This window comes from Pseudonaja textilis, chromosome 8 (genome assembly GCF_049901715.1).
Source record: "Pseudonaja textilis isolate UNSWEBS1 chromosome 8, rPseTex1.2, whole genome shotgun sequence".
Taxonomy (NCBI): Eukaryota; Metazoa; Chordata; class Lepidosauria; order Squamata; family Elapidae; genus Pseudonaja; species Pseudonaja textilis.
In genome coordinates this window covers 22,810,767-22,827,710 of record NC_141997.1, presented here as the reverse complement: position 1 = coordinate 22,827,710, position 16,944 = coordinate 22,810,767, and the positions used below count along the sequence as shown (strand labels likewise).

Sequence of the window (16,944 nt, the reverse complement as noted above, 5' to 3'; positions counted from 1 at the left end):
AACTTAATTTTAATTATTAAGTTGGTTCTTATACTTATCCGGGCCAAGTGACCCATAATTTTTAGTATTTTATATAATCTTAGGGCTGAAACAATTGTTTCAGAATGTGTAACTGCATAAAATACATTAGGTGTAGTACTACAATTGTGACATATGCTGTTAAAAACAGAACTGATATATTCCCTTTTATAGAGCAGAAACAGTGAATTATTTCAAACAGCTTTCTAGTAAATGGTGTAAAGATAACCAAAGTAGAATGATTGTTTAATTGCTGCTTGTTACATCTACTTCAACCTATATAATGACGGAGATATGTACCCTACAAATAAGTGTTTTGCTAAAAATCATTGGGTTTTGTTTACAGTATTAACATAAATGTTAATTCCTAAGAAAATGTAATTCCCTAGGACTATTTTCAGCACTATTGTATATGCAGAATGACTAGATCTAAGAATTATTAATAGACAATTTAGTTCCCAAAGAACAAAGCCAAAGTTTATTTTGATTAATGCCGAAGGAAGTTACATATATTAAGCATACCAAGAGAGTAGAATTACATGTTTACAAAAGTGCAATAAAATTTTATCCTATAAAAGTTGTTTTTTAATAGAATAAACTTCTTCCACATATATGCTAGTATTTCTCAACCTTGACAGCTTGACGATGTGTGGACTTCAACCCCTAGAATTCCCCAGCCAGGTATACTGCCTGGGGAATTCTGGGAGTTGAAGTCTACATAACTTAAAGTTGCCAAGATTGAGAAACACTCATGTAACTTGTTTAGCTTTTAATATATGTTATACTATACTTGCAAATAAGAACTGATTCCATAATTAGCCTTAAATTTTTTTAAAAAATATGTTATTTATTATACTTTAAGTGTCCTTGTGGTAGAAAACAGTGATTGTAACCATCTGTTGATTTCTTAGATTTTCTTTTGCTTTGTCTTCATATTCATCAAGAAAAATCATAATCACATTTCAACCAAAGCACAGGTATAATAAATCCATTGCTATTAGCTACATGAAAATGTACCATTTCACAAAATAACCACTGTATAACTTGACCCATTTCACACACTAATGAACAATGTCAATAGAATAAGTTTTAGAAATCTATGATAAAAAACAAACCAAAATAATCAACCCTATTTCCTTTCCACATCAAACATAAAGATAAATACAGGAAAACACATAAAAATCTTAGTGTAAAGTGGAGTGAACGAGAGATGCATTTAAACCAGATTTGAGAAAGGAAAAGAGAAAAGGGGTGGGGATGAGGTGGCAAGAAAACCTGATTAAATCTTACAAAAAAGATCTGAAAGCAGCCCTCCCAAGCAACTGCTAATCTGTAAGGCCCTCTCAGTGGTCCTTTCCATCACTTGCCCAGCCTTTAGTTTTCAAATGCTTTTTGTACTCTGCTCCCTGAAATTCACAAGTAATTAAGAAGGATTCCTTCAAAAGGTAAAATTGGAGAGTGAGGGAAAAGAATGAGGGAGAGATCTTCCAGGGGAAATTTATATTACATTGAAAGGTGATATTTAACCTGTACTTAAGTTCATAAAACAAATGTAGTTTCTAAAGTACAGGTGCTTTTTGGAAAAAATAAAGCAAAGTTGCACAACTGTTGACAAAAGTAGAAAAAGAAATATCCTTTGCAATCTTCAACATTATTTCAGATGAAAATTAAATAATATAGCAAGCCTTCTGTTCATTCCAGTAATGTTAGAACTTTTGTTCCTATATAATACATTATCCTATCTAATAACCAGGTTTGGACCACTGCAGCAAAAATAAACATACACACAATTTTTTAAAAAAAAAATCAAAACAATGCATTTATTTAGGTGAAATTACAGTCCTTGTTTGCCTACCTAAAAATGGAAAAAGCAGGAAAATCAAGTCACAGCAACTGTAATCCACTTCAGTTTACTAGAACCAGAACCTCTGTTCATTTTCAAATAACACTGATAGTGATGATGTTGGCTTCTATCCTACAATTACGGAAAAAATCAGGTTGGAATAGTTATAAATTTACTAACAAACAACAATAAGTATAGACATCAGACCTACTCTTCTCTTCAGAGTTTATGGAAATATGGTAGTTCTTCCTTTATAAAAATGATCTCATATAGCACATGACATTTATTAGTAAAACTCAACAGGACAAAAACTTCCAAATGTTCCATAGGATTTACCCATTTTCTATTTCTACTACCAGCCCTCAGCTTCTATTTTCTTAGAAAATATACCAATTTTGAGAACCCACAGGAACTAGCAAGATAAATCACCTCCTTTCTTCCTGTCTCTGGGAAGTTCAGAAAATCCCTATCCTCACATAACATGGTTACTTTCTCAACTATTCTGAAAAGCTTCAGTCTGCAATAATGGAAATTCCCTCAATATAGCAATCATATGCTACCTCTGCAGAAGTTTAAGTAAATTCAGTCACTTTTCTCAGCATACTTTATTATTTATTTAATTTATATTGCCGCCTATTAGCCCATGGCGACTCAAAGCAGCCTACACAATGTAAAACCATATTTAAACCCAGAGCCATTCGGTCTTGCAAGGATTTAGTTTCAACCCGTTGCTCCCCATCCAGCCCCTAACAGCCTCCAGAAACTGCAAGAGGAAGGACACAGCAACTTACCATGGGCCGAGACATACGACCGAGTATCATCATCATATTAGTGATACCTCAAGTCCATGGTGATGGATGATCTCACCCAGTAGCTTCATATAAATGTTGAAGAGGAGTGGAGAGAATACTGAGCGCTGTGGAACCCCATTAAGCAAGGGTGGGCAAGGGCTGGATCTCTCCCCTTTTATCAACACTGACTGAGAGTGGCCACAGAGGAAGGAAGTGAACCAAGACAGCACAAGGCCATCTGGGTCCGTTAGTCAACAGGGGCAGACCAATCTAATAGGTCCTGTCTCCCTGCGGGGGTGGTGGTGCCGTTTTTGAGAAACTCATTGCCACCAGACAGTGATCTGACCTTGACAAGGGGACCAAGGACAGGTCCACCAATTCCAGGTCACATAGACACTGCTCCAACAAGAACACCAAATCGGGAATGTGACCACTATTACTAGTCGGGCTCTGGATAATCTGGGACAAGTCCATGGAAGTCATGGTTTCCATGAAATCTCAGGCTACCTCTGCCCCTGCCCCCAGAAGGCAGGTTGAAATCCTCCAGAAGTATATGCCTGGGGAATTCCACGGCCAGCCCTGTGGCAAGGTCCAGGAGCCCAGGTAGGGAAGCTGCCACAGCAGGGAGGCTGGTACAGCAGCAACAATCCCACTTGATCCCTTGAGCCCAATCTAAGAAAAAGGGTCTCACAGCCGGGCACTTGTTGAACAGTGCCTCTGGAGGCTACTAGAGATTCTCTGAGAACAACAGCCACACTTCCTCCCCAGCCCTTAGGTCTAGACTGGTGCTCAATAACTCACTGGGCACATTTCTACAAGGGGAACGACTCCCTCTGGGCCCAGCCAGATCTCAGTTATACAAGCCAGATCAGCCTTCTCTTAGAGGATTAAATTGGCAATAAGGCTAGCCTTATTGCAGGATGATCTCATATTTAAAAGCAGCAGTCTAAGACCAGGGCCACCACAGATCTGCTGACCAGGAAAATAAGGTGAGTGCAATGGGGCAGAACACGAAATCAGTACTAAACATCGAGGTCGCATTCCCCGTGCCTGCCCTCTTCCCTTGTCTCCCGTATCTCCTGTTACCCAACACCACTGAAATAGGACACCCTCTTCTGCCTTTCCTGAGACCCATTCCATCCCCCATCCCCAACACTTTCCTTTTAAAAAGGGGGGGAACTCTATTCCCACTGATTGTTGGGGGCAAGGTCAACCTTACAGGCATTATAGCATTTGCTCTCAGCGCCCTCAAACTCACATTTTGTTCATTTTGCAATTATGGTCATTGACAAAAAGAAAAAAGACGAAATAACCAACCTGTAATAAAACTGAATGACCATAACATTTATATTATTAAAAAAGGATTTTGCAAAAAGTAGTAAACCATAACTTAGCCACATTTAGGAAAACAAAATCACGCCAGTTGATTTGATTTACAGTAATTAGAATGAGTGGGTGGCCTGGTCACCTAACTAGATACGTTTATTTATATTAACTTGATTTGTTAAGGCCATCAAACTCCATTCTAGGTGGATTATGGTATGTCCAATACATAATTAAACATGATTGCCTGAACTCAAAACGAAACTCCCCATACAAGAAAGACCAAAACGGGTTCCACAGATATCTTAATCCCAATCTTTGGAATAGAATCAGATGTTAAGCCTCTTCTGGAACTGGAGAATGGGAGACATATATCTCCTGTTGCAGAAAATAAAGACTGCAATAGAGAAGGCATGCTTCTGCTGTCCCATAAAATGACAACATTCAAGTGATGGCTCCTGGAGCATGCATACTTTGCCTGAATACAACTGATAGCAGAAGCAACTGGAGATATGTTCCACCATATAGTTGCTCATTCTAACTGGGCAGCAATAAGGGCAATAAGACAAAACACAAGTAGGTTTCAATAACTCCTTCACCTTTTGTTTGAATGAAATCAAAACTCTTCCCTTCAAGCGGTTATTGGAAGGGTATTAAATTTTGCCAGAGTTAGAACTCTTTTGAATTTGGGGACCATAAATTTGGCTTAAATGTCTTGCTGGCTTGAAAAAAGGGAGAGCAACTACGTAGGGCAGCTGGATCTAATTGGCTTTCCAGAACCATGGCACACTAATTAAGGATTGCCATGCACCTCACCTCCCATTATCAGAAGGACATCAGGTGAAAAATATCTTACTCCAAAATTTAAAAAAAATCAGTTAAAATCAGAAGAATCAAGTCCATCGGTAAAAATATCCTGAGCCAATATGAGAAAACACATATCCAAATGAGAATCTCAGTTTTAATCACAATTGCCTTGTGCTCCCCACCACCACCCAAAAAAACCCACATAGGGAACACATAACAGAACTTCCAAAAAAGATGAAGGAACTATATGGTTCCATTGGAGGACTATACAAGTAGTTTCTGGATTCTGCATTTTATAATAATATAAAGTTTGCAGGACTGTTAAAGCTAAATATCTGGATGTGTTTATAATCTCAAGCATGATTTAGTCCTATTAATAGTTACCTCATTATATATTTCAGCATTCTTTTTTCAATTCACCATCAAAGCTAATTATACAGGTTAGATATCAAGATGTTTTGATTGCTTCCTTTAAGGATAAAGTTCAATATTATTAAAACTAGAAAGCAAAGAAATTTCCTTTTAAGATTCCAACCCTAAGAAGCTAATAACCCCTTTCCATTTCCAACCCTAAGAAGCTAATAACTCGACGCTGCTGTATCTACTCATCTCCTGCAGTACTATTAAACTAAAACAGTAAAAAAAAAATCATAGTTAGCTTGAAGGAGAAATATTATTTCAGTTATTTGTGCAACTCAATCTTGCAGTTAAAATTATTTTTAACACTTCAACCACATAATAACGAATATGAAAAACTATTTGGAACTATATGGAAGACTAGTTTATAGAGTGACCATCACATATAGAGTTTCAGAAACACAAAATACTTTAGAAGGATACTGTGCACTTTAGACAGAAAGATGTGTAAATGTTGGAACAGTTATCGCAAATTGGCCCTAAAGTCTTCTCATCTCCACTGCATTTCCAAAATCCACACAACAAATGAAGCCCTTAAACATATTTAAGCCTGTGTTTATTAAGAATGAGCATTTTCCCTATCTTACTAAAACTATTTAGGAATAACGCTAAACTATAGCTGTATAATGTTAAGTCTTGCATATTTCCTCATTACAAAAGTCAAAAAAGTTATCTTGCGCTGATGTCTACAGTAGGTTATGTCATAATCTGAACAAAATAAGTAATTCAGGCTTTACACTAATAAAAGAGCTGGTCACCTATGTTTTTGCCACCTATCCATAAAATCTTGAGAAGACCCCTGCTAAATCAAGCCAAGAGACCATCTAATCCAGCATTTTTGTCACTCAGCAGCCATACAGGGGCATTCAGGACATTAGGTATTTAAAATTTGCAGCTTACTAGAGGACTACTACTAAGATCTTTACCTACCAATGAATTTGTCCAAACCTCTTTTAAAGTAAACACTCTGGTGACTAGATGGACACATCCATTTAATTTATTCCAAGCAGAGAGTCCTTGACTTTTCACTAGTTAACTATTATACAGAGTTACAACAATCTTGGAAAAGGTGCATTATGGCCTGTAAAGCTCTTGTGGCCATTATAAAATATTGCACGCATGTGCACATGAACACGCACACACAATTACATGATTGCATTTTCGGCACTTGGCCATCAGCTTATATTTACAACTATTTGCCGTGTCCTATGGTCACTTGACTGTGATTTGCAGTGTCTTTGCCCATTTCCCGCTGATTTGGGAGAATGAATGCATTTGCTTAATAATTACATGTTTTAGACCTACATGATATGCTTAATGACCACTGTAAAAACTGGGTCCAGCCATGTATGTGCCTCAACTTACAATAATCAAAACTTACACCAAAATTCTGATCCCAATTGCAGTCATAAATTAAGGACTACTTGTAGACAGAAGCATCACTTCTTTCAAGATTTTGTGTTTATTTGTTTGCTTTCTGGTCTAGACTACATTCTCTGGAAAATACCAGTATTTTCACATCCATAATGACTATTTTAAAAATCCTGTTAAGCTTCTCAGCACAGGCAAAATTGGCTAAAAACTACCTCTTAGTGAGAGACCATCCATTTTAAAGTTACTTAACCTGGAAGTCAATATCATATTGGATGCAGCAATGGAATATAAGACTGAGGGGGCTTATTCTGGCTGCCTAAGAAGTCTTAAGAACAAATGCATATAAAGCCAGGATTGAGAAGAGAGCAACAGACAGTAAATGTTGTTTCTGCAAAAAAGCTGAATAAATGGTGGACCACCTAGTTAGCTGCTACAAGAGGATTGCACAAACTGATTACAAAGATCGGCATGACAAAGTAGCAACAACAGAACACTGGAATTTCTGAAAGAAATACTATTTGCTTGTAAGAACTGGTGGGACCGCAAAACAGACAAAGTCATAGAAAATGAAGAAGCTAAAGTGCTCTGGACCTTTGAATTTGAACAGACAAGCAACTGCCACACAACAATCAGACTTAACAATTGTTGCTAAGACAGACAAAAATGTCTTGATAGTGGATGTGGCAATACCTGGACACAGGAGAATAGAAAAGTTCTGCAAACAGCAGTAGAACCTTGACGAAAGAAAGCAAAAATAATAGTTTCCCCGAAAATACGATCTATCCTGAAAGAAAGTCCTAGCTTGATTTTTACACGTGTGTCCAATATAATCCCTACCACCCCTCAAAAAATTAAGATCCTGCCCACTCCAGGGTGCATGGATAAAATTAAGCTAGGGTGGGGGTGGAGGGGGATAGAGCCGCCCTACTACTTACCTTTGGACAGTTGTAGCCAGGTTCCACACCCTGACATCTGCCTTGCTAGCCCATTCTTCTGCAGCCGGCAAGGCTGGCAAGGCTTTCCTGAATCCTGGATTGATCTGGAGCTCTGTTATCGGCTGAAGAGGACTTCAGCCTTTCCGGCTGCAGAAGTAGTTCCTGAAGGCCTCTGACAGCCAAAAGGAGGCTGGATGCGATATGCACAAGTGAGGTTAGTCAGTGGATGACTTCCCCTGAAAATAAGACCTGGTGCCTTTTTTGTTGGCAAAAAATATATAAGACAGGGTCGTATTTTTGGGGAAACATGGTATCAATAGTAATAGACGGGCAGGTACAGTCCCCAAACATCTGAAGCACCACTTAAAACACTATGGGCATTGACAAAATCCCCATCAGTTAACTGCAAAAAACAGCTTTAGTTGGAACAGCTTACATCTTGCCACTATACCTCTAATACCATAAAACATCTACCTATCCCAAGTCCTTGAGAAGGTCTTGATAGATGCAAAAACAAAAAATCCAGTCTAAACACTAGCTGATTTTCTCAACAAAGCATAATAAAAACTTATATGCAGCATTACTCCCAAAGACTATGAGTAGCTCCCAACAATCAAAGAAATCATATTAAGATCAATAGCAGTTCTAAGACTCAGTGCATCTAGCAAAACAAAGGTGTTATATGGACATACTGAGGCATGGCTACTATCCTTTCCTCACCCCAAACCAACACTTAGTAGAACTGGCTTTGGACAAAGGAAGAAAACTGCTGAAAAAATAATGATCCCATCTCCAGCATGCAGAGCCAACTCAAAAGTATATGTGATCAATGGTATTGAAATCAAGGAGCACAAGGATGGATGCACATTTATCTTGGTTCACTAAAGGTCATCAACAAGCACAACGAAAGCTTTCTCAGCATTAAGTCTTGGCTTGAAACATGAATGAAACAAATCTAGATAATCTATTTCCTCCAGGGTTCTTAACTTCACCCTTACAGGTGATGGGATATTGTTCTGATTTGATTCAGTCTGTGGGATCGAAAGCAGTGGTGGTATTCTACTGGTTCGGGTGAACCAGTAGTTAAAAATGCTACCGTTTGGAGCCGGTAGTAAAAAAAGAGGTACCAGTTCAGCCGAACCAGTATTTTTTTTCCCCTCCTGATGATTAGCTGTTCCAACAATCGGTACTGCCAGGATTCTCCTCGCTGTCTTACTGCTTCACCCAGGCGGCTTTCCTGAGGCGCAGGAGGCAGGGAGGAGCTGCGCGCCCCCGCACTCCGTGTTTTGCCTGATTGTAGGAACAGCTGATCAAGGGGAAAAAGCCACGCCCACCCAGTCATATGGCCAGCCCACCTAGCCACACCCACAGAAGCAGTTGTAAAAATATTTGCATCCCATCCCTGATTGAAAGGCTAGTGGAAGAAAGGAAGCACTCCAGACACTGGAGCCAGGAGGTTGATGGAAGTTCAGGGGTGGGTCTGGTTGTTATACAAGTTAATAAGGTGATTTTAAAATGTTTTGAGCCATTTTCTTTTTAATGGATGTATATAGTTGATTTTTGATTTCTGTTTTACACGGTGAGTTCCTTGCATGGATGAGTGGCTATATAAATTAATCTCACTGCCTTTTCTAACTGCGGGTCATGAAAGTTTAAAAAGCCCTCGTATACATCTTTCCAAATTTCAAATTTGCATTTATTATTTTGCTTCCTCTTTGTTAAATAGTTTCCAGTTTAAGAGAATACTTGCCTCTGTATGATTGCTGACTTGGCCTTCTGTGATATTTGAAAGCATTCTAGAGAATACCCCAATCCCTAGAAGGTGGTTTCCAGTACATCCTAGTAAGTCTGAGGAAGTTAGTGAAGAAGTGAAAGCAAAGATACTGCTGGAAACAATCCATTGTATTCTACCTGTTAATTAAATAAGAATCTGAGCAGGAAGAAACCACCCTGCATATCTTTTAATCCATTTCAACTCTGTCATTACTTCCTTAATTATTTAGAATGGAGGCATATGGATTGATTATACTGTATCTGATGTCTTTGGCTGTATAATTTATTTCTGTCACCCTTCAAAATGAATCAAGTGTAGGTGGCAAAGAGAACAAAATGTATTAATGTGCTTCAGCTGCCTGCTGGAACATTGACAGTCCTAATTCTAGGTCATTTCCTGCCTAACTTCCCATTAATCAGAAATAAACATTATTTTTCATTAAAATATTTCAAGTTTATCAACTGTAAAAACACTGGAAGTAAAATTATTAAGGCCACATAAAAGATTTTCATGCCTTATAACGCTGGCACTGAAAGCATCCATTTATACTTAACAAACTATACTTTTTAAAATATATAACAGAAGTGCTACAATTAGATATAAGGGCTGCATAAAATATTTGAAAGACTCATTCACAACATTTGGGAGCATCCATTCTGACTCTTCTCAAGTTAATTCAGCCCTATCTCTGACAAAGCTTTGGAAAATATGCCCAGCTGTGTCTGCAATTATATATATGTACAACCACTTTTTTTTTTTGGCTGGGAAAAAAACAGCAGGTAGATGAGGGCATTTTTTAAACAGTTAAATCTAGATTTTATTTTACAATGGACTTTGTATGCAGTAGACCAAATTTCCATTCTAATTGATGTCATTTGCATAAATTACATTATTTTCCATAGATTTGTATCATTTGAGTAATAACCACATTGTGCAAATAGTTGGATTCAAGTAAGTGATCTCAATTGCATAATGATATCACAGCAGTGACGCAAAATGATACAAGTGGCATAATTCATATAATACATGTAATTATGATAAATTGTATTTAATAGACATTTGTAAATAACTCTTCTCTATTGGGAATGCCCTATGATACAAAGAAACCTTTAAGTAACCGATTCACTAACATGCAAGCTTAACTAAAATGATAAGATATCTACAATTTATCTTGGGGAAAAACTAAAGCTGGGAATATTTTTTTTCAAAATTATTATGAAACAAAAATGCAAGAAACATGAGTGCAGCACTGAAATAACAAAGATGCTCTTCATTTTAATAAATAATTGTTGAGTTTAATGTGTGCTGTCAGCTATGACTCTACAAGTGTATATTTGAGGTTTAAAATCTTTTTTTTTCTTTTATAGAACTTATAAATTGATTAACAATTGACCTCACTCAAAATAGAAAAAAATGTTCATTATATAATGAAACACTATATAATAATTATAGAAGACTAATGAATAAATGAACACTAAACATCACAAGTAAATCACAGAAATTCAGGATCCAGTTAGAAAAAACTATGAAATTACTTATTTGACATCCACATAAAATAACAATGGAACATCTTTCAGAAGTCAATGTAGTTACTACAAAATACATCAGAGGAGCATTTTATAGTTATTAGTGAAGCTTAAATCCTAACATATGCACCTATACAGCTAACCTAAACAATATGGAGTAACAAATCTGGCATGCTAAATTTACAGTTGTGCCTCATCTTAAGCCAGGAGTGTCAAATTGGTGGCCCACGGGCCAAATGAGTCATGCAGAAGCTACATCCACTCAAGTTCCGCTGATGGGGAAAAAGTCATGAAATGTCATGTGATGGCAACATAACACAGCAAGTTTGACACCTGTGTCCTATTCCAAATGTATCCTTAAACATTCAGTTAAAATAGCTGAGTCTGATTAGTCATTTATACATGATGCAGCTAGTGAAATAAAACTATTTAGTAGGATATAGAACTTGAGTTCCTGTCATACTAAACATTTTTATTTAATTTCAGTCTAAGGATGCATCATGTCATATGATTAGAGGAAATGACCCCCCAAAATCCTAAACCTACATTATATCCTAATTCACTATACTTGCTTCTGGAGCAGAGAATCTGTGGTGAATTCACTTTCTACAATAAAACTATCAATAAACATTAATCACTAAACAAGCAGGTGATGAAAATGTTGAAAATGTTGATTAAAAGATGACAAATATGAACCCATATAAGACTTTAGGGAACATAAACTAGGGTCACTAAAACAATTGCTAAAGCTTATTGCCTGATCCTGATTATTATCCAGTTATTAAGCATCAAGTCAGAACAAACCTATCTGTTGCACCATTTGTCTTCTGAATACGGTACATAGACCAACACATACTGATACATACCAGTGTTAAAACAAATATGCACAAGTTATTTCACCAAGAATCAACAAACTTTACTGATAGATTCCCTAGAGAGCATTAAAGCTGTTTTCAAATAAACAGAAGTAAACAGGCATCCTGTGCAAGGTATTAAATGTGTGTAAGACATACTTGACCATACACACCTTATGTGCATTTGTCTGTAACCATCAGTCCTTGATCTTGCCATGTTCAGCTAGATGGTTTGAAGGAGGTTTAGTAACTTCTTATGCCTAAAGCATGACTAGAACACACAATCTCCCAGTTTCTAGCCTGAATTGAAACAGGGGTGTTTCTAAAGCAATATATCTAGTGACTGCAACACAAATATCTCATGTCTTAAGTAGTAGCACTATCTCTTTAAAAAATATATTCACAAATGAATTTAACAATATCTTTTTCTATCTACAAAATGTACCATGACAGAAGAGCTTTAATACATACCAAATAAAGTATATATGATAGTTGTAAATGCATCAAATCTCCACATCTAACAAGTATACTTGACATGCTGTGTTATACAATTTATACAAGGTTAATTAAGGCAAATGCAGATTGGTGGGCCCCAAGATAGCACTCTCAGTGATTGTGGGAATGGCCATTATGTTTTAAAAAGGAGTCAGAGATGATTCTAGTAATTACAGACAAATAGATATGCTGAGTATTATAGAATATACCAGCTTTTTGCCATTTACACTGGAAAATCATGAACTGGATAGAAAATGAATGCATCCTACACAAAAACAAGCTGAATTTAGAGTAGGGTGATCTCCATAGATCAAATAATTGTTGTTCAACATGCAGCTAAAAAGTACTCTGCAGAGTTAAAATCTCCATATATATGCTTTTGATAGCATGATCATTCTAAGTAATTTTTATATTCAAGGTAGTGAGCGGATGCCTGATATTCATTTATTTCAGATAACAGCATTAACGTAGCTTTTACATGATATATAATTAGGTTCCTATCCTAACTACATGGTGCTCAAAATAATATAAACAGCAATATGACAGTTCCTGAATGGTCCCAAAACCCAACATTAGAGCTGGAGGATGGGCCGAAAAAGATGTAACCAACTGCATAATTAACAATAGCCATTTATTGTTTGAAGAATATTAACAAATTTATCTCCATATATATTTCATGATAATTTTCAACGAAGATGGAAACAGCCATGTTTCCATATTTCTTCCTCTACCTTTTTACTCTGTGTTGAATAAGTTAAAATGGCAATAAGGCATCAGATTAAGGATAAAAACAAGTAAATTTTTCAAAGAGAAGAATAACAGATTTATCCATCTCAGAAAATCATCCAGCAGATTTTGAGAACATTCCCAAAACCAATGTTTGATATGAATGTGTATTCAGAGAACATTTAGAAGTATCCCACATAAGGAACATACCTGTTCTTCTGGATCAAGACTACTATGTGTAATTTATTATATTGTATCTTTTATAGAGATCTCTATATTAAGTTCCACACTATAACCACCTCTTTAATATAATTCCCAGGCCACTTGGAGCACTTATACTTCTTCATTTTTGTCAGAACAGTTCAATAGCACATAATTGGCATAATTTTCATGACTGTATGAATTGAATGTGGAATAGATTTTATACTAATGACTGATAACTAAAATTTAATTTTGATCTTGTTTACATGTATCCTATGATACAATGCTTTATTAATTTTACACTACTGTTTATACAAATTTTATGAAGTTTTAAAGAGAACATAAAAAATAACATAAACTAATGCAGAATAAATAAAATAGAAAGAAAAAACAAAAATAGCAGCCAATGTTAGTTATTTCTTCCTTTAAGATTACAAAAAAACTTGACCTTTTTCAACCATCAAAATCACAAGTAATAAATGCATTTTTCTGTTTCATGTAAAAAGTCTGTAAGGGTTAGTCATAAAAATATAGTGTCTTTTGTTTGGAAATTCCATTGTCAATCATTCCTTTATTGTGGATAAGGTAGAACTTAATTTTAGACTATTGTTGTATAAGTTTATTTGGGTTTGGGCTGCTTTATTAAAGCATTGTATTGTATAGTATAATATAAATTCTATATATTCATATTAATCAGTATGAAGATTCTATCATATTTCCATTTCATATTAAAGGATGCATTGTATATAGTTTAGTAATACATTATTAATATGATTAATTTTATACTGTTCTATATACTGATCAAAGTCTGGGAAAAGTTCAGAGATGTAAACTGGCTATAACTAAAAACAAAAATCCCAACTTTTGGGGGTTTTTTTAGAAGATGCATAGTCATACTTAGTCTAAATTAAAAAGGGGTCAGAATTATCCTAATCCTCTGTTAAAACTCTTATACAACAAACCTGATTTACAGCAAGAAATATGCAAGGGATTAAAAGAGCAAGCAACGGCACATTAATGAAAATAGTAGTCTATAGAAGTTTAGATGGTTTTCCAGAGATTCCTGAAATGTAGGTCATATTTATTACTGTGCATGTGAAGAGGAAGTTCCTTTGACACAATGCATTTTACGAAACGACTTCAGGCAAGGATATCTCTCTATTCCCCACCCTGACACAAAACAGCAGTTCACAAAAACTCAAAGGGAGCAGCAGGAGCCACAGCTACTCCATCTTAACTTCCAAAGGGCTGGGCTGGAGAAACACTCCCGGCTTTCAGTCTAGCTTATCCATCATCCCATCCCTCTATCTCCTTAGAGCATTACTCTGGGGCCCGTCACCTCCCTCTTTGATTTCAATCCCCTTTCTATCCTTTCCACGGGAGGATAGGGAGAGAGGGACTTTTCCCGGACTGCATATCCTCTAGGTCTAGGAGGAAAGGGAGGTGGGCCCCTACCTACTTGCCACCCCGCGGGGGTCTCCTCTCAATCCACCTGGTTCTCTCTCGCAATTCCCACCCACTCAAAAGCGCCTAGACCCCCAGCCTCTTCTCTCCCACCCAGGGATTTTTCTGCAACCCACCCCCCACCCCTCTTTCCTTTTAGATCCCCACCCGAAACCCCTCCCTTGTGGGGAAGGGGGGGGAGAGAAATACCCTTCCCCTGCTCAACCCCCACCCCCGGCCAAGAACACGAGTTCTCTCCTTTATCCCCCTACCCCCCCCCCCAAAAAAAATCCTTTAGTTTTAGGCGCTTCGACCCTTCTGCCCATATTCCTCCCTGCGTGACCATCCCACCTCCCAGATCTTTTCCCCCGGCCCAGCCGAAGGGAAAAGGGCGGGGAAGCCGAGCCCGGGGGTCTCCTCCTACCCGGGTGCCTTAGCTAGGCCCGGTGGCGACGGGACGGGAGGCGGCCTGCGGAGGGTTTCGCTGGGCCGGAGTCGGAAGGCGCTTCCCGCAACTCCTCGGGAGGCGGCAGCTGCTTCAAGTTTTATGGCGGCTCTTCCCTCCCTTCCTCCCTCGGCGGCTGCCCTCCTTCCTTCCTCCTACCTGCCCGCCTGCCGGTCTGTCTCTCCGGGCTCCGGCCCAGCGAGGGGCGCGGATGGGCAGGAGGAGGAGAAGGAGGAGGAGGCGGAAAGAAGAGGGGCGAGGGAGCGAGGTGCCTTCGGCGGCGAGCTTCGCTTCTTTGTCTCAGCGGCGGCCAAAAGCTGGGCTTGTGGCTCTCCCCTCGCCTTCCTTGCCTTTCTCTGCCCAGCGGCGGGCCGCGCTCGCGGAGAGCTGCCGGCCTGGCCCCGCCGCCTTTGAGGGCTCCTCTTCCCCGCCCGCTCCCGGTCCGACGTGTCCAAGGCCCCGCGCTGCCGCTCGGCTCAGCTCAGCCTCGGCAACCCGGCGGCAGGCAGAGCTCCCGCCCCTCCCCTTCGCATAGTAGGCAGGCAGCTCCCTCCTCTCCGCCTGCCCCTTCCCTTCCTGCCGCCGGGATCGCGCAGGGGAGAGGCGGAGATGGGAAGCCCACGAGTCCGCCCACCCATCCCCCGCTCCTTCTCCCGAGGAGGAGAAGGAGGAGGATCTCTTGCCCCACCACCTTTTTTTTCTTTTTCCCCTTCCCCAAGTCCTGCTTTCCTCCATCCGGTCGGCCAGGAAATGCTGAGGGGAGGAGTGGGGGGGCGGGGGGACACAAACACACCTCACGCATACAAAATTATTGGAGGCGCGAAAATTGCCGAGTCTGATTTTGCTTCCCCACCCCCCGTTCTCTCTCGTTTGCAGGACCGGAGAAGTTTGCGAGGGGTCTTCCTGCTGTTCTGCTTGCTGCCCCCGGGACACGCGGGGTGGGGTGGGATGGCGAGGCCAAGCGCCGCGCTGGACGCTTGACCACCCCTCCCTGGGGCAGGACTCGCGCCTCCGCCGCGTCAGACGCCACCACCCCGCCTGTGTTGTGGCTCGTGGGCGGGAGGTGCCTTTCCTCCCCACGCCCAGGGCTCTGCAATCGAGGTTTTTGCGGGCTCCTCTTAACTGCATCCCTGCCGGTCTGTTGGCCTCGTTCAATTTCCAAGGTGTTTAAACGAGGAAGGTTTAGGAGCTCAGATCAGATTCCAAGCTGGGATTTGCCAACCTAGCTCTTCCGTTTTGACGATGCGATTCTGCATTACAAAATGCCCTCAGATCCATATAATATTTTACTCTAAAGAAGCCCAAAGCCGCACCTCCTGCAAGGCATAATTATGAACCCTGCTCCTGCTTCCGCTCTCTCAAATGATGCTCCGTTCATTTGGAAAAGAGGCGGGGAGCAACGTGTTTGCCTTGTTGGGCGCGGGAGGCCGGTTTTTCCTATTTCCCTGGAGAAACGGGGTGGATTTAGAGACGATTCCAAGTTTTCTGAGGGTCAAACAGGTTGCCGCCTAAAAAGAGAAAGGAGCCAACCTAGACCTATGAATTTTTCCACCTTAGAGAAAAGGACTTTCAGTCACTAAACAGGCTGATCGGAGTAATTCCCATCCTAGAATTACTTCCTCCCCGAGGATATTCAAAAGAGAAAGAAAACATTTATTTCCATCCGTGGGTGGAAAAGAAAAAAAATGTGATGCAACAGTGGTAATAACCTGTGGGCAGGATTACTTTTTAAAAAATGCACAGATCCACAAATATTCCCTATTTAGCCCATTACATAGCAAGTTAAGTAAAACAGACAAAACAGACAGTTAGCATTCCTAATAGAAGCCTTTAAAGGATATAAAATCAATCATAAATGCAATGTGATAATAGAATTATATAAAAGAACTATAACTTAAAAACTGACTAGCTCCAAGTATCTCACTGAGAAATAACTTCTACTTTGATCTGTGGACTTTCTACAGATTAGCAT

The 16,944-nt window shown here is 39.3% G+C and overlaps 1 protein-coding gene and 1 pseudogene across 9 annotated transcripts in view; both read right to left on the bottom strand.

The window, feature by feature from the left end:
- NCK2 (NCK adaptor protein 2) overlaps positions 1–16,348 on the bottom strand; it is a 74,389-nt gene extending 58,041 nt beyond the window's left edge. For 3 of the 9 annotated variants that reach the window (XM_087938511.1, XM_026707337.2, XM_087938512.1), the window contains exon 1: positions 15,132–15,450. The gene's annotated coding sequence lies outside the window, so the exon portion shown is untranslated. Of the gene's footprint in view, positions 1–1,873; positions 1,989–11,835; positions 12,001–14,951; positions 15,451–16,285 lie in introns of those variants that run through there. The other 6 variants (XM_087938515.1, XM_087938516.1, XM_026707340.2 and 3 more) reach the window with 5 other exon arrangements.
- Positions 2,664–3,902, bottom strand: LOC148125146 (uncharacterized; annotated as a pseudogene).
- Positions 16,349–16,944: the final 596 nt, after the last annotated feature.